A 19,071-nucleotide genomic window follows, 5' to 3' on the forward strand; every position below is an offset into this window, starting at 1 on the left:
TGGGGTAACATCTCACAGCAAGAACTGGCAAATCTGGTGCAGTCCATGAGGAGGAGATGCACTGCAGTACTTAATGCAGCTGGTGGCCACACCAGATACTGACTGTTCATTTTTATTTTGACCCACCCTTTGTTCAGGGACACATTATTCCATAAATAAACGCAGTTGACAGTGAGAGGACGTTTCTTTTTTTGCTAAGTTTATAAGGCTGAACAATATACGGTCAACAACCACATCAAAGGTCATGCTTCAGTGAGGCACAGAGGTACTATTTCTTTCTTTGCTTATTGAATATATTTGACGTTCACGTTTTTTATTTGCCCTATTTTCTTCAGTTACATCGGTGTATTTAATTTAATTGTATAACTTGTATTCCTCTCTTTCAGAGTTCACAATCATAAAGTATGGCTTCAGTTGTAGAAATGTGACACACTTTCATTGTTGCTGTTGCACGGCAACAATAATTAACAGAACACCGTTTCTGAAGCACCTGACTTACCATCAGCATCCAGTGGCCCCTCAAGAGCACCCAGAGGCCCTTAAACAGTCCCCAGAGGCCGCTCAAGAGCTTCGCCCCTCAAGATCTTGTCCATGATCAGGTTAGATATTTCTTTAAATTAAATTATTATTCTGTACCATTTGATTGTCATTCCTCTATTGAAAAGTGTACCTTGTTCACACCACAGGGCCTATCAAAGCAAGGTTTCTCAAACCGTGGGGTGTTTGTTTTGATGGTAAGATGCTGGCTATTCTTTATACAGTATTATATTAGTCCTATTTTCTGTGGTTATAACATATGAAAAGTTATTATTTCTGTGCTTGCAGCATGCAAAGCACACTACTGTTATTGCTCATACTTTTTCTTGTTTATTTATCTTGACACCTTTTGGAACCTATTTCCTACAGTTTTTATACTACGTGCACAATTCATACATCAAACTCCTGCAGAGCTGAATGCTGATGTGACGTGCTGTGACTTCTTGGGGGGGTCACGTCTTCTACATCATCCTGAAATATATTGGAGGGGGGGGGGATAAGTMTTTAAACATTGGTTTAAGACTATACCACTCATCATATGACACCTCCTACCTGTAGTGTGTTTTGTTTTCGCCGCCTTTTTCAATCTTTCAACCTCTCTCCTTCAGACCTTCGTGAGTGAACGACATACCTTAAATATGAACATATATTCAGGTCAGTCTGGCTACAGTGATATGATGAGTGGTATAGTCTTAAACCAATGTTTAAAGACTTAAACCCCCCCTCTCTCATATGATGAGTGGTATAGTCTTAAACCAATGTTTAAACTTACCCCCCCCTCTCATATGATGAGTGGTATCTGTCTCTTATACACATCTAGATGTGTATAAGAGACAGCATCAGGATCCAGCTCTGCAGGATCAGGTACTGTATAGGCTATTAGCTAAAGTAAGGTGCATTATTGTATACACATTCCTAGAGGTTCGCTTACATTACTTAATGACCACAATCTGTTTTCTTTCTAGACGATACTGAAACAAAATGCACGGCGAACTGGGAGCTGTGAACTGGGTATGTAGTCTACTGTGTGTAATGCTGAAGGCTTGATGCATGGCAAGATATAATAGTTGTGATGACTTGTTGAGTAGTTATAGATATCACTGAAAACCCTTTTAGTAATAGTGGCTTTTGTTTGCATGGTGGTAGTGGGGTGTATTACACTTGTGATAGTGGGGTGTAATTTGTCTTGATCACCCAATAAGACACAATTCTTAATATTTATTCTTCCTTTTTCTTCAAGAAGCAGATGTTCTTCTAAGGGACACCCTAGAGGCAGCAAGGTGGTGCGAACGCCAAACATTTAAAGGCACCTTTCCCTCCCTAGTGTAATTGGGATGGACGGGGAAGACCGCATTACAACCCTTAAAGAACTACGGTTGTATGATGGCCTGGATGAAGAGGAAAATATTCACCTCAAGGAACCATTCATGTTCCAATTACAGAGAGATGAGATGTTCTATGTGGAGGCAGTTGACAACAAGAAAATGACTATTTTTGCCTCTTTTGAAGAGCAGGTTTGAAGCCATTTTTGAGGAGTGGTCAAACCTTGTTTTTGTCTGCTGTGTGAACTGTTTCAATTGTTAATTGTGTTTATGTTGTTTAGTAAAGATGATGTAGAAGTCACCCGAGTCTCTGATCTCTTTACTGGAGCTGGTATAACTTAATCTTAGGGCACATGAACCGCTAGCGGGACACCTACGACAACATCCAGTGAAATTGCAGAGCGCGAAATTCAAAATACAAAAATCGTAATATTAAACATTCATGAAAATACAAGTGTCTTACATAATTTAAAAGCTTAACTTCTCGTTAATCCAACCACGTTGTCAGATTTCAAAAAGGCTTTACGTCGAAAGCATACCATGCAATTATCTGAGGACAGCGCCCCACATCAAAATACTTTTTCAACCAGCACAGGCGTCACAAAATAACAAATAGCGATAAAATAAATCACTTACCTTTGAAGATCTTCCTCTGTTTGCAATCCCAAGGGTCCCAGCTACATAATGAATGGTTGTTTTGTTCGATAAAGTCCTTCTTTATATCCCAAAAAGTCTGTTTAGTTGGCCCCATTGATCTCAGTAATCCACTTGTTCAACATGCATACAAACAAATCCAAAAAGTACCGTTAAAGTTCGTTCAAACATGTCAACGATGTTTCTAATTAATCCTCAGGTACTCTAATATCTAAATAAATGATCATATTTAAGACGGAGAATAGTATGTTCAATAGGGAAGATAAATAACGAAGACAACAAGACTACTTTTCTAATGAGGGACACCTTGGAAAAACTACAACTACTTGTTCATTTTTCAAGAAACAAGCCTGAAACCCTGCCTAAAGACGGTTGACATCTAGTGGACGCCATAGGAACTACAATCTGGGTCCTATTGATTTGTATATCCCATAGGCTAGCATTGAAATGGCCTGTGACCTCAAAAAATAATTCTGGATGGATTTTCCTCTGGTTTTTGCCTGCCATATCAGTTCTGTCATACTCACAGACATTATTTTAACAGTTCTAGAAACTTCAGAGTGTTTTCTATCCAATGCTACCAATTATATGCATATCCTAGCTTTTGGGCCTGAGTAAAATGCAGTTTACTTTGGGCACGTCAGTCATCCGAACTTCCGAACAGTGCCCCTTACCCTTAAGAAGTGTACAAAGCACATTCAGCTTGTCAGTATGTCTATATCACAGACAAACTGAAATGGTCCACCCACGCAGACAGTGTGGTGAAGAAGGCGCAATAGCGCCTCTTCAACCTCAGGAGGCTGAAGAAATTTGGTTTGTCACCCAAAACCCTGACAAAGTTTTACAAATGCACAATCGAGAGCATCCTGTCGGACTGTATCACAGCCTGGTACGGCAACTGCACCGCCCTCAACAGCAAGGCTCTCCAGAGGGTGGTGCGGTTTGCACAACACATCACCAGGGGCAAAATATTTGCTCTCCATGACACCTACAGCACACGATGTCACAGGAAGGCCAAAAAGATCATCAAGGTCAACAACCACCCTAGCCACTGCCTGTTCACACCGCTATCATCCATTATTCATATCACATGTAATATACTGTATTTCATACCATCTACTGGACCTTGCCTATGCCGCTCGGCCATCCCTCATCCATATACTTATATGCACATATTCTCATTCCCCCTTTAGATTTGTGTGCATTAGGTAGTTGTTGGGGAATTGTTAGATTACTTGTTAGATTTGAGTGTATTAGGTAGTTGTTGGGAATTGTTCGATTATGTGTTAGATATTACTGCACTGTTGGAACTAGAAGCACAAGCGCAAGTACCGCTTTATATAATATTTCTTACGATCTTCAAAAATGAACACACAAACGTGTGTGTTGGTATTCCGTGTGTCAAACCTCAGATGGACCAACAACAAAAAAAACGGTGGGCGGGGTCAAAGGAGCCCAGCCCCGAACTGCACACTACAGTCAGGGGTACTTGGTTTGATGCGAACTACATATTGTTTTGTACCAGCAGACACAGTTTGGAGGCGTTGTGTGAGTAAATGGCCCAATGGCCTTGATCGTATCAGCAATGGCCAATTACGACAAGCGTTATCACAGACCAAAATTCTGACAGACGCCATGATTCTTGTTTTCCTTCAGTGAGTAACAGCTGACCCAAAGTGAATTAGAAACAAAGGAAACGTAACGTACTCGCCATCGATGATTGGTATGCACATACAGGTAGCTAAAACATAATATTCTCAGTCATAGATACGCATTTGTTTGTGTACGAAAACGTTACTTTTACGAGACGTATTAGCTAGATAGCTAATACCAGTCAGCTAACCAACACGAATGCTAACCCAGTTAGGGAACAATAAAAATGGGTAGCTAACTAGAACCCTAACGTTAGTTGTCAAACTAAATAAGATAGTTAGCCAGGTATATAGCAAAACGTACTAATCCATGAGGGATAGCCACATTTCCTCGTTGCTACTTTAACTATTGGTTTCTGTTTTGTTAACTAACGTTAGCTAACTAACTAGACTCTGAAGTCAATCTAGAAGTCGAGGGAGGCTGAAGTATTTGATAGCTGATATCTTTCTAGTTCTGTAAATGTACTCGAAAGGCTAGCTAACTAAACTAACTACCTCTGAAGCTCATACGGCTCAATGTAATTAAGCCACTTTATATACACTGTACCCAGTATGCGAATCAAGCCGAATGGCAAAGATAGCTGCATTTGTGTTGAACTAACAAAGTTAGATGGATCAGTTAACTAACTTAGCTGTCATAGTTGCTAGTTATCATGAAATGTTGGTTTGAATGGCATATGGTTATTAACGTTAGGTAGCATATGCGACGACATTATTTAACATTAGCTTACCAGCTAACGTTAGCTACCAACTTGTTCAGCTAGTTAGCTAATGATGTCAAGTGTTTACTTAGTAGTTTAGCTAAACCAGTAACCACTGTCAAAAATGAACTATTATAGAAGTTAGCTAACAACTTGCAAGATGCAATCCGCTAGTCTTTGACTTCAATTTGTCAAAACAGAGGTTTGTGTTAGCCACACTGTCAACGTGATGGAAAGTTATTTTATGTATCAGAAATAATTTACGTTAACAAGGTATGTGTGTTTATGCTTATTGGCAGCACAGCACAACCCCCTCCCAAAACTGGCTTGAAATTAACATTTGATTTACAGGAAGGTCTTGTTTTTGTCATTTAAGATAGCTAGGCTAGCTATTTTATCAAGTCTTTGCCTTTGTGGGAGCTCCTAAACTCAACACGTGGATCTTGCTGTTTGTACAATCTTGACACATGTCCCCTACAGTGTCAATCTGTTCATGACCCTGTGTTTTTCTGATTTTGTTAAGATGTTACTTGATTTTTAGAATTGAAGCAAAATAATTTGTGTATACGTGTTTTTCTATGGCTCTCTTTAAGAGTGCTCATTCAATAGCCTCTTGTTTTTTTCATGGCACTGTTTCCACTAGTTACCACAGCCATAAAGTCAAAATTGGCTATATCGTAAAAAATATATAAAAACTAAATTTGCTTTTTGATCTTAATTTAAGGTTAGTGTTAGCAGTGTGGTTAAGGTTAGGGTAAGATTTAATCAGATTTTAAGAGAAATTGTAGTAATAGTTCATGACTTTGTGGCTGTGGTAACTACTGACGACCATTTGGCACAGGGTCTGAATCTGTGGCGCTGAATGAATGGCAGGTTGAAGCAGCTGTCTACGGTCTACGGTTTTACTAGAGGTGTACATTTAGTTTCAGAAAAAAACCCTGTTGTCTACTGCTTTGCATGTTTGGAGATGGCCTCGTGGAATAAGTAATTACTTTAGGCTAGAGATAAATTGCTGCTACAGAGAGGCATGTTATCCATGTTAAAAACAACAAACTTAAAGAATATTTCAGTGAGTGCAGGTTTTTCCTTTCTTCAAATAACTTTAGGCTAAACAGACTTGTATTGAAGTTGCATTATCTTAGTCATGTTTTTTTTTTTTTTTTTCACAGGTTTGTAAATATTAGGTGTCCTAGGAATTCATGTGTTAGGCTATTTGTCTATGAGTCAAAATCTCCAGGATAGCTCTTTGAGGGAATGGTTTCAAATGGATCATGCAATGTATTTTTGTGTTTTTTTAGTATTACAGGGATGCCCAAGGAAAAATATGATCCGCCCGAGGCGGATGTACACGATAATGTCCACTGATGAGGCAGCCAACGGGAAGAAGTCATACTGGGCTGAGCTCGAAATCAGTGGTGAGGACCGGTTGGGGCGGCATCACATGCTATAGCATCAAATACAGATGAAACTGTTTGGCTTAGCGCATGTCGAAAAGCTCATTGTGGTGACGGCGTTAGTATGTATTAGTCACTTCACCCCTAACTACATGTAGAAATGACCTCGACTAACCTGTACCCCCTGTATATAGCCTCATTATTGTTTATTGTGTTACTATTTATTTTTATTTTTTTTGTAAATGTTTACTTAACTATTTTCTTAACTGCATTGTTGGTTAAGGGCTTGTAAGTAAGCATTTCACAGTAAAGTCTACACCTGTTGTATTCGGTGCATGTGACAAAACACGGTCCCGTGTGGCTCAGTTGGTAGAGCATGGCGCTTGCAACGCCAGGGTTGTGGGTTCATTCCCCACGGGGGGACCAGGATGAATATGTATGAACTTTCCAATTTGTAAGTCGCTCTGGATAAGAGCGTCTGCTAAATGACTTAAAATGTAAAATGCACAATTTGATTTGAAGGCTTCCACACGTAAGCCTATGCACAGGAGGTTGGTGGCAGCTTAATTGGGGCGAATGTGCTCAGGGTAATGACTGGAGTCGTATCAAACACATGGTTTCCAGGTGTTTGATGCCATTCCCTTTGCTCTGTTCATTATGTGCCGTTCTCCCCTCAGCAACCTCCCGTGGCCTAGTAGGTGTGTTCTTTATTTTTATTTAAATTACTGTATTTCTGTGCTCCTGTTTTCACTGACTCTCTTGTCCCCTCATTCCCCCCCTCGCCTGGGCAGGTAAAGTGAGGAGTCTGAGCACCTCGTTATGGACGTTGACTCACCTCACTGCTCTTCATATCGGCGATAACTCCCTCTGTCGTATCCCGCCCGATATTGCCAAACTTCAAAACCTGGTGTACCTGGACCTCTCATCCAACAAGATCAGGAGCCTGCCTGCCGAGCTTGGCGACATAGTGTCTCTCAGGTCTGTCAGTCTACGGTGGCGACATGGTGTCTGTCAGTCTACGGTGGCGACATGGTGTCTGTCAGTCTACGGTGGCGACATAGTGTCTGTCAGTCTACGGTGGCGACATAGTGTCTGTCAGTCTACGGTGGCGACATAGTGTCTGTCAGTCTACGGTGCACATAGTTGTCTGTCAGTCTACGGTGGCGACATAGTGTCTGTCAGTCTACGGTGGCGACATAGTGTCTGTCAGTCTACGGTGGCGACATAGTGTCTGTCAGTCTACGGTGGCGACATAGTGTCTGTCGGTGGCGACATAGTTCTACGGTGGCGACATAGTGTCTACGGTGGCGACATAGTGTCTCGTAGCACGGTGGCGACATAGTGTTACGGTGGCGACAATAGTGTCTCGGTGGCGACATAGTGTCTACGGTGGCGACATAGTGTCTACGGTGGCGACATAGTGTCTACGGTGGCGACATAGTGTCTACGGTGGCGACATAGTCTGTCAGTCTACGGTGGCGACAATTCAAACTGCACTAAGTGATGCTAGTTTGGAGAACTAAAATCCATATTACTGTTATTGTCTTCCACATGAGAAATTATATGCGCTAACAGCTATTGATATGGCCTGTTAAAGAGAAGAGTTTGCTGTTCCTCTTTTACAAAATAGCATTGGAATTATCCTCGTTTCTGTTTCATTTAACCCCTTTCTACAATTATCATGCTTCAACCCCTGTTGTTTTTGAGCTGTTTCCATTATAATTGGAAATGTTAACTGTGTTTGTTCATTCAGTCAACATTGCCATTTCAGAGTCTCTAGGGAATTTAGACTGAGAGCACGTTCTATAAAGGAGATGGATGAAGAGACATTTCAGGCTCCCGTGTGTGGTATTGCATATCCTTATTCCTCATTATGATTGAAATTTGTAATGGCTAGTTCCTCTGTTTCAAGGAAATTTATATTTTTGTTTGTATCGCTCCTGTGTATTCCCTCTTCTGCACCTGACCCTCAATTAAACATTGCTCAGTAACTGGCTGAGCAGACATGGAAATGACCTGAACAGATACTTATTGATTGACAGATGATCGTTATGTTTTACTTCAGAGGGATTTCTACAGCTCTGGTGACTTGACAAAAGCCTTCACTTCTTTGATTACTTTCTGAATCTTATTCTGTCCCTAGCATCCTAAAACGTGTCTCTTACCTCTTCTACAGGGAACTTATTTTAAACAACAACCAGTTGAGGGTTCTACCTTTTGAGCTTGGAAATCTATTTCAGTTACAAACACTGGGATTAAAAGGTAAGCTTCGCTTCATAATCATTTAAGTTTTGGATGTTTGGGTTATCTAAGTTCATAGTGATTTGTAATCTTGCATGGTTTTTCTCTAAGGATTCCCTTGTGTACTTTTAGCTCTAATAATAATCTGTGTATGCCTATTTGGTTGCTCAGCCAAGTGATTTCCAGAGTAGAGGTCACAGAATGAGAGATGTGGCATTGTTTTCATCCTGGAACCTGTGTAATATCTTCTGTGTAGTGTGTTCATTTTCTTTCTGTTTCCTCCTCAGGTAACCCCCTTGCACAAGAAATATTGAACCTCTACCAGGAGCATGATGGCACAAGGAAACTGCTCAACTACCTTCTGGGCAAACTGTCAGGGACTAAACAAGGTGAGTCCAAATACAAGAAAATGATGTTGTTGCTCCTGTGTTGTGTTGAATTGTGAGTGTGTTAGTTAGCAGGTATTAAATAAGTTGTGCTTTTCTTTGACATTGGGTGAGTGGAATGACTCGGCTCCGTCAGTTGATCTTGAGGATCCTATTCAAGTGGTCACTCCTCCTTAAGGAGCAGTGTAAGGATGACTCATGTTCCCCCTATCTGTCCCAGTCAGCTCAGAGCAGCCTCCGCCCAGATCATGGATTGTTCAGGCCGAGCCGGACCGGGCAAGAACAGCAGGTAACAAACTCATCCACCCTTACAAATCACTTGCAATGCATATTGAAAGCCACATATCAACACACACATTGTTGTGTGTGTTGATCATATTCAGAGCCCTAATTAGACTTGAATAATCTCCTGTTTACGTCCYTATGTCCTTTGCTAGCCCTGTTCTCAGTGATGTGCTACAACGTGCTGTGTGATAAGTACGCCACGCGCCAGCTGTACGGCTACTGCCCCTCTTGGGCCCTCAACTGGGACTACAGGAAGAAGTCAATCATGCAGGAGATCCTGAACTGCAGTGCTGACATCATCAGCCTACAGGTGGGCAGACGGACACACTGGGATTTAATACTGACCGCTGCAATAAATGATGACACGTGCGTGGTACAATCGGTCTAGCATTTAGGGCATAGATCATTGTCTTTCATCAGATGGCAGGACAACTGTGTCATGTTAGAATGACATCTGTCGGAAGAGAACGGGGGTTCGATTTCCATAGTTTACAGGTCCTATACTTTGAATAATGCACCTTCAAAATGTACACTAACTGGAATTGTCCTGGTTTTTCCTTAACAGGAAGTGGAAACAGTTCAGTACTACAGCTATTTCCTGCCAGAGCTGAAGGAGCAAGGTTACGAGGGCTTCTTTAGCCCTAAGTCCCGTGCCAGGACCATGGCAGAGTGCGACCGCAAGCATGTGGACGGCTGCGCCATATTTTACAGAACCGAAAAGTGAGTTGACACCACACTGCCACCTGTCAGTCCTAATTAGATTGTGAGCTCACGTATGTATTCAGGATGTTAACGGTTAATCGGTTAGYCGCCAAAAATACATTTCACCGGTCATGCTTATCGGGCCATAGTTTAATTTGCATAATTCTGTGGAATTAAATTGTCACTTGTGTATTTTTGTTAGTCATCATGTATCTTATCACACTCACAGCATACAGAGACTAGTTTGAGGAGAGGGATGTCCTATCAGCTCTTCACTGGAGTGAAACATGCTTTTATAAGCCCAGTCATTGCGCAACAAATAACAATTCTAAATGCAATCGCGTGTAAATAAAATACATTTTGATAGCCACAATTTTAAAAGGAGCTTTTTTTTTTTTTTATATTTGTCAATCAAGCGCACCTCCCTCTTGCCATTCGAGTGCGTAGGCTATAGTCAACGGTAGGGAGGCTATCAGCGCGTCACCCACCACTTTGCAATGTGAGCTTGAGGCAGTAATTGTCTGAAAGCTGAACGTTTTACTTTACTTCAAATAATGAGGCATGTCTTAAAATCTTTCCATAGAAACGTGGAGGCAATTATTTTATAAAGACTTCTTGATGCCATTAACCAGCATTTCTCTCCTGTTCTATTGGTTTCCATATCAACTGTCTTTTGTTGTCCTGGAGCCGAAGGCACGATCCTGGTCATATTAGCAACATTATCCTAGTTGTTGTAGATTCCCCCTCTAAGTTTCTAGTGGAGAGTTTCATCTCTGTCACATTTTGGTCTGCTGTTTAGAACTGTGTTTTCCAGCTAATTTCATTTTGGTAAATGTTTGAAAATGACTTAGTTGCTTCATTACAGCAGTTGCATGTTCAATAATAGGCTATAGCTTTTTGACTGTAAGACAATAGGCTTGCTATTGTTGCAAGATTCCATTTTTAAGCTCTTAATTAAAAATTAAAACAAGCCCAATGTGTTTCTGTCGCCTGCCTTCCAGYCTTGGGACGACTACCATTTATTAATAAACATCTCTTCATTATATACAGATCTCTGAAAGTATTTTCTGTTGGTCATGTCATTTTACTGTTTGATAAAAATGTAACCTTAACTGGTTGAAGGTCAGTTAGTCGGCAGGAAAATTTACTGAATTGTGCATCCTTAGTGTGTGTGTGTACTATATGTATGACATTTACCCTGTGTGTGTGTGTGTATATCGTGTGTTTCAGAGGTGTAATGATTCCAAGTTCAGCCATTGCAGAATAGCCTTTTTAAGCTGTCCCAGAGGCAGCACATTGCACTTACCTTTCGTTCTGCCTTCTCCATCTCCTCCTCTCTCTGGTCTGCCTTCCTCTCCTCCTCCACTGGTCTTGCCTCTCCCTCCTCCTCCTCTCACTGGTCTGCCTCTCCTCTCCTCCTCTCACTGGTCTGCCTCTCCTCTCCTCCTCTCTCTGGTCTGCCTCTCCTCTCCTCCTCTCCCTGCGTCTTGCCTCTTCCTCTCCTCCTCTCTCTGGTCTGCCTCTCCTCTCCTCCTTCACTGGTCTGCCTCCCTCTCCTCCTCTCACTGGTCTGCCTCTCCTCTCCTCCTCTCCTGGTCTGCCTCTCCTTCCTCCTCTCTCTGGTCTGCCTCTCCTCTCCTCCTCTATCTGGTCTGCCTCTCCTCTCCTCCTCTCTCTGCTCTGGTCTGCCTCTCCTCTCCTCCTCTCTCTGGTCTGTCTGCCTCTTCCTCTCCTCCTCTCACTGGTCTGCTCCTCTCCTCTCCTCCTCTCACTGGTCTGCTTCTCCTCTCTCTCCTCCTCCTGTTCGCCTCCCTCTTCACTGGTCTGCCTCTCCTTCCTCCTCTCTCTGGTCTGCCTCTCCTCTCCTCCTCTCACTGTCTGCCTCCTCTTCCTCTCTCTCTGGTCTGCTCCTCTCCTCCTCTCTCTGGTCTGCCTCTCCTCCTCCTCTCACTCGGTTGTCTGCCTCTCCTCCTCCCTCTCTCTTTCTGCCTCTCTCCTCCTCCTTCACTCGTCTGCCTCTCCTCTCCTCCTCTCTCTGGTCTGCTCTCCTCTCCTCCTCTCCTGTGTCTGCCCTCTCTCTCTCCTCTCTCTGGTCTGCCTCTCCTCTCCTCCTCTCTCTGTCTGCCTCCTCTCTCCTCTCACTGGTCTGCCTCTCCTCTCCTCCTCTCCGGTCTTGCCTCTCTCTCCTCCTCTCCTGTCTGCCTCTCCTCTCTCTCTCTCTGGTCTGCCTCTCCTCTCCTCCTCTCCTGGTTTGCCTCTCTCTCCTCTCACTGGTCTGCCTCTTCCTCTCCTCCTCTCACTGGTCTGTTCTTCCTCTCCTCCTCCTGGTCTGCCTCTCCTCTCCTCCTCTCTCTGGTCTGCCTCTCCTCTCCTCCTCTCCACTTGGTCTGCCTCTCCTCTCCTCCTTCACTGGTCTGCTCTCTCCTCTCCTCCTCTCACTGGTCTGCTCTCCTCTCCTCCTCTCACTGTTCTGCCTCTCCTCTCCTCCTCTCTCTGGTCTGCCCTCTCCTCTCCTCCTCTCTCTGGTCTGCCTTCTCCTCCTCTCACTGGTCTGCCTCTCCTCCTCTTCTCTGTCTGCCTTCCTCTCCCCTCTCACTGGTCTGCCTCTCCTCTCCTCCTCTCACTGGTCTGCCTCTCCTTCTCCTCTCTCACTGTCTGCCTCTCCTCTCCTCTCTCCTGCGTCTGCCTCTCCTTCCTCCTCTCTCTCTGGTCTGCCTCTCCTCTCCTCCTCTCTCTGGTCTGCCTCTCCTCTCCTCCTCTCTCTGGTCTGCCTCTCCTCTCTCCTCTCCTCTGTTCTGCCTCTCCTCTCCTCCTCTCTCTGTCTGCTCTCCTCTCTCCTCTCTCTCTGGTCTGCCTCTCCTCTCTCCTCTTCCTGGTCTGCCTCCTCTCCTCCTCTCTCTGGTCTGCCTCTCCTCTCCTCCTCTCACTGGTCGCCTCTCCCTCCCCTCTCATGGTCTGCCTCTCCTCCCTCCTCTCACTGGTCTGCCTCTCCTCTCCTCCTCTCTGGTCTGCCTCTCCCTCCTCTCACTGGTCTGCCTTCCTCTCCTCCTCTCTCTGCGTCTGCCTCTCCTCTCCTCCTCTCTCGGTCTGCCTCTCCTCTTCCTCCTCTCTCTGGTCTGCCTCTCCTCCCTCCTCTCTCTGGTCTGCCTCTCCTCTCCTCCTCTCACTGGTCTGCCTCTCCTCTCCTCCTTCACTGTCTGCCTCCTCCTCTCTCCTCTCCTGGTCTGCCTCTCCTCTCCTCTCTCGTCTGTCCTCTCCTCTCCTCCTCTCCTGGTCTGCCTCTCCTCTCCTCCTCTCACTGGTCTGCCTCTCCTCTCCTCCTCTCTCTGCGTCTGCCTCTCCTCTCCTCCTCTCACTGGTCTGCCTCTCCTCTCCTCCTCTCACTGTCTGCCTCCTCTCCTCCTCTCTCTGGTCCTGCCTCTCCTCTCCTCCTCTCACTGGTCTCCTTCTTCCTCTCCTCCTCTCTCTGGTCTGCCTCTCCTCTCCTGTCTGCCTCTCCTCTCCTCCCTCGGTCTGTCTCTCTCTCCTCCTCCCTTTCCTCCTCTCCTCCTCTCATGGTCTGCCTCTTCCTCTCCTCTCCTCCTCTTCTCTCCTCCTCTCTCCTCTCTCTCCACTGGTCTGCCTCTCCTCTCCTCCTCTCACTGGTCTGTTCCTCTCTCCTCTCCTCTCCTCTCTGGTCTGCCTCTCCTCTCCTCCTCTCTCTGGTCTGCCTCTTCCTCTCCTCCTCTCACTGGTCTGCCTCTCCTCTCCTCCTCTCTGGTCTGCCTCTCCTCTCCTCCTCTCTCTGGTCTGCCTCTCCTCTCCTCCTCTCACTGGCCTGCCTCTCCTCTCCTCCTCTCCTGGTCTGCCTCTCCTCTCCTCCTCTCTCTGTCTGCCTCTCCTCTCCTCCTTCTCTCTGGTCTCCTCTCCTCTCTCCTCCTCTCTCTGCTGCCTCTCCTTCTGCCCTCCTCTCTCTGGTCTGCTCTCCTCTCCTCCTCTCACTGGTCTGTTCTGCCTCTGCTCTCCTCACCCGGTCTGTTCTGACTGTCCTGTCTACTGTATAGATTCAGCCTGGTACAGAAACACACGGTGGAATTCAACCAGCTGGCTATGGCCAACTCTGAGGGCTCTGAGGCCATGCTCAACAGAGTCATGACTAAGGACAACATTGGTGTGGCTGCGCTTCTAGAGRTGCGCAAGGAGATRATGGAGCAGTGTGGTAGGTCTCACCACACATGAAAGAAGCGGGAATTCCATAGGGCTTAAATGTTTCCCATGTAGAAACGCTGCTGTTATGCTGTGTGTTTGTCCAGYGGGGAAGTCTCTGCACGGCATGGAGAAACAGCTCCTCCTGGTGGCCAACGCCCACATGCACTGGGACCCGGCGTACTCGGACGTCAAGGTGGTCCAGACCGTCATGTTCCTGTCTGAGGTGAAGAACATCGTAGACAAGGCCACACGCAGCCTCAAGCTCTCCTCCATCTCCGGGGAGACCAACGCCGTCCCACTCGTCCTGTGTGCTGACCTCAACTCACTGCCTGACTCTGGTGAGTGGATGACTGGACTGGCTCAGTTGAATAGTGAGCGTGCTCTACTRTAGTGACATTTGTGATGCCTGGTGGTATGTGTGTTTGCGGGCTTGCAGGTGTGGTGGAGTTCCTGAGCTCGGGTGGTGTGGACAGCACCCACAAAGACTTTCAGGAGCTGCGTAACATCGACAGCTTGACGAACTTCAACTGCAACGGAAAGAACRGCGCGTCCAAAGGCAGGATCACCCACGACTTCAAGCTGAAGAGTRCCTATAAAAACGGCCTGATGCCTTACACCAACTATACTTTCGACTTCAAGGTGAGACTGTCACTGTCACGGTCACAGCTTCCCTCTTCTGTGTAGCACGTTCTTTTTGCGTTGGTGTAAATTTAGCGTCAAGCTGTCTGGAATGTTCTAAAAGCCTGGGCTATTATGAAGGCTTGGGTCACACTGATAAATCTTCTCCAGCCCGGGTGATGTGAATGTATTGCCATCTAACATGCTTTTCCTCTCTGTGTAGGGCATCATTGACTACATCTTCTACTCTCAGCCTACGCTCAATGTGTTGGGGGTTTTGGGTCCTCTGGATCCTCACTGGCTCCATGAGAACAATATCAGCGGCTGTCCCCACCCCCACATCCCCTCCGATCACTTCTCCCTGTTTGCACAACTGGAGCTGCTCTTTCCCAACCCGTCGTCAGTCAACGGAATCCACCTGCCAGGGCGCAGGTAGTTTTCAGAGCCACGAGGGAGCTGATGCTCTAATCTTGTTCTATTTTTCCTGCAAAGTCGATTAAGAATATTCTGGATAAATCGATGTACAATCAGAGGGGGCGGGGGGTACGGCAATCATTCCCCCCCCCCCAAGGATTTTAACTGAAGCAAAAGCTCACGGCAAGCTCAACGATAAGTCTTTACCTCCTTTCCTGGGCACAATTTGATGTTGTATTTTTTTCCGCACCATATCACACTTTGCATATAGTTTTTACATCACCTACAGATAAGTTGTTGAATTGTATTGTGTGGCAAATGGTAAAATCTAAAAGTGAGATATTTTGATAGGGAAGGAGTCGTGTCGCCACACTCCAGCCCGAGCAAACAGGTACATCTCAAGTTGCCACCGATCAACTAGATAAACCCACGAGGCCGATATACCTGTTTTTAACCAGAGTCTGTCTCAGCCTCTGCAACTCCAAATCCATTCCCTTGCATTGCTGTATCTTGCCATAAAGGTGTGTTGAATAGTGTAKCAGGTTTGGAGGTGCTGGAGAGAGCAGGCCAAACGTTATTTTTCCACCTGCTGATGCGGAGACCACCTCTCCAGGTGCTAAAAGCCTGTCCTCTAACTCAGCGGCTCCATTTTATACTGAGTGGCGCAATTGCTCTGTGCAGCTAAGGCACAACAGCATTTCCAAACCTCTTTGAAATACTGCTGTAAAATGTCTATAAGTGACGGGGCTTAGGGATTTAGAAAAGGGAAAATGGTCAGTCTGACTTGACAGCTTCCCAACATGTTGTCTTAGGCCAGAGAGCCCATCTCTGACCTCATAGCTGTGTAGCCATATGGAATTGGTCAGGTGCCAAGTTGCGTTATGGTTTAATGCTGGGTGGACAGCCCCCTAGAAACATGCTCCAACAGACAGAGCTGTAGCACTGTCTTAGAGGCAGGTAACAAATGTCAATTTTAAAGACATCCATGCTCTAAACAGAGTTATTCCTTTCCATTACTAATAGCTATTTGTTTGATACAGAAACTTGGACTCAACTTGATTGTATATGAACTGCAGAAGTCATMATATGCTGCGTTATTTTGTACCTGTAAGTATGGTCAGTTTTTGCAAGAATGATTGTATTGTAAATTTTAAGGCAACATTTGTCTCCATTTTAAAGTTAAAGAAATATAAAAGTCCAGCTTGTACAATAGTTTTTTTTTCAGGTTTCCGCTGTTGAAATTTGTCTCTAACGTATTTAGGTCTGTTTTTATCATGTCTTCATTGTTTTCGGAGGAAGCCGATCATGAAGAAGCCTCAGTCTTGTGTAAAATGGTTCTATCTGACTCCTCAACTCAGGCCATTCTCTTTTTAAGTTTTGTTTCATGTTATGTTTTTTTTTGTCTACTGCTAGACCTACAGTGTTGACGCATTTTACTTCAAGGGCATTTATGAAGTCCACTTACATACAGTACAAAAAATACAGAGGTAAAAATGGGGGCAGAATGTGTTATTCTGAGTCCGTTGTGGTCCAGAACGGTGATGTGGTCCAGAACGGTGATGTGGTCCAGAACGGTGATGTGGTCCAGAACGGTGATGTGGTCCAGAACGGTGATGTGGTCCAGAACGGTGATGTGGTCCAGAACGGTGATGTGGTCCAGAACGGTGATGTGGTCCAGAATGGTGGCGTGGTCCAGCTCTTTTCCAAATCACAGTGGATATACAGTCGAAGTCGGGAGTTTACATACACCTAGGTTGGAGTCATTAACTCAGGAATTGTGAAACTGAGTTTAAATGTATTTGGCTAAGGTGTATGTAAACTTCAACTGTATAACATATGATCTGTTTAAATTATGGATATTTTCTCACAAGGCCATTTTTCTTGTTTTTGTTCTGCTCTCCTGAAGTTTATTTTATTTGAAGGATTGATGAGAACTTTATTCTAGAACACTAGCGTAGCTACTCGTATGGCTTTTTTAATTGACGCTTTTGCCTTTTTGCAAAAGCATATTTTTTTAATGAATTTTACCAAGCAGGAGAACTGATGGAGAGAGTACGGTCTTGGTCCTTTTCTGTTGTCCCTTTTTCTTTTCTTTTACAATTAAAAAATCTGGTTGTTTTCAACAAAAGCAATGTATCTGTTTAATTATATTGGATTGCTGATTGTAACTAAGATTTTTTTTTTGTGTGAAATTGTCATGATGCATCACGTTTCCTTTCTTTGACATGAAGTAAGTGTGTGTGTTACATAGACGTAGTAGTATGATTGGTTTCTTTCTTTGMTCATTCTTAAACCAAATGTCGTTTTGTAAAAATGTTGGCACACCGAATTCTAGATTTGTATGGATGATTTAAACAGTATTTTTAAAGAAAAAAAACAATTGGCAAATATCTAGAGAAAATAATCACAGATAAATAAAGATTTGTCATTGTCACGAAATGAGATCAACTTTTAGCTTTGTAAAATCTTATCGGGTGCTGGTACTGGGTAGGGGATGTCTGCTAGTAGCTGAAGAGCAGGCTGGCGTAAAAGGCTATTTGCTTGTAGATGTGCAGCATTTTGAGGTTCMACTGATTTTTAGCCAACATTTATCAGACTATTTGTCCCTCACACTGTTTCCCTGGCAGACCCTAGAGCAGGGCTCTCCGACCCTGTTCCTGGAGAGCTACCRTTCTGTAGATTTTCACTCCAACCCCAGKTGTAACTAACCTGATTCAGCTTATCGACCATCTAATTATTAGTCAGGCGTGCTAGAAAACCTACAGGACGGTAGCTCTCCAGGAACAGAATTGGAGAGCACTGCTCTAGGGGGACTGGAGATGTTTGACGGGTGCTACTGTTAGCACAGCCTAGTTGACAACGTTGAGCTATTCCCTGGCACTACTTTAGGTGTCTTGACTTCATCTCTAGCCATTTCTCTTACGTTTGATAACCGGTGCGTGTATGGCCATCACCGTCATTGGCAGAATATGAATTTGATGCGACTGACAGATTTGCGGCGCGCCTCATCCGTCCTTATGAATAGTTGACCAGAGCTTGCCAATAATAATGCTTTAAACTCAACTTTTTGCACGAGTTTCCAGTTTGTAATGCTTTTGCAGAAGTATTTGGCAGAAATTACAATATCCCTGTCTTTTCCGTTTTGTCGTCTTTTCCATGCTATTTCCCAATCCATTTCCCTTTCTTTCTGAAAGTAGAGGTAGAAATGCAGTGGTTAGGCTTGTGGCCAGCTGAAAGGRAAGAACTGTATAGAGGTAATGCACTGGACCAACTCTTGTTGACCATTTTTATGGAATACCAGCAACAAACTTGCACAATGTTTAAACAATAATAATATATATATATACACACACACAACATAATGGCAGCTGTTTTTAATTAAACAATTAAATACATATGTCAAGTGAAATTGTTTACCATGTCATCCTCCATTTTTCTTGGTTCGCTCCACTAGTTGTTTATAACTGGGTCAGTTTGCTTCCTTTAAACCTCTGTATTTTTCCTACTTCTGGTTGAAAATAAATGCTATATCTGTTTTAAATCCATGTGTATTGTATTTGTGTGTTGTAGTACTTGAGTCCAGGATTCAGACTCAAGTCACGATTTTCATGACTCATGACTTGACCGGTATTTGTCAGAATCTCCCTCCCTTGCATAATTCAACATACTAGCTACAACAGCAGATGTTTGGATAGCTGCTGTATTAGCAGTCTAACGTTGCTTAGCTGTATACATATCGAAATATACTGTAGCTTCAGAGATCGTTGGACTGCAGCTTTTAGCGCTACCAAGGGACTCGTGACTCAACACTTGGACTTGAACGACTTGAATGCTAGGGACTTGAGTTCAGTGACTTGACTACAACACTTGTGTGTTGTACACCGGAGTGAATCTGTGACTCTGGTAATGTGAGTTATGTCTTGTTCTAGTTGCAGATCCCTATGGGGACAGGCGTGACATTGGGAGACTATTTCAAG

The 19,071-nt window shown here is 44.3% G+C and overlaps 1 pseudogene; it reads left to right on the forward strand.

Annotated features, from left to right (window-relative positions):
* Positions 1-6,174: 6,174 nt before the first annotated feature.
* On the forward strand, positions 6,175-18,635 carry LOC111964410 (CCR4-NOT transcription complex subunit 6-like; annotated as a pseudogene).
* Positions 18,636-19,071: the final 436 nt, after the last annotated feature.

Source organism: Salvelinus sp. IW2-2015, linkage group LG5, assembly GCF_002910315.2.
Source record: "Salvelinus sp. IW2-2015 linkage group LG5, ASM291031v2, whole genome shotgun sequence".
In the NCBI taxonomy this organism is placed as follows: Eukaryota; Metazoa; Chordata; class Actinopteri; order Salmoniformes; family Salmonidae; genus Salvelinus; species Salvelinus sp. IW2-2015.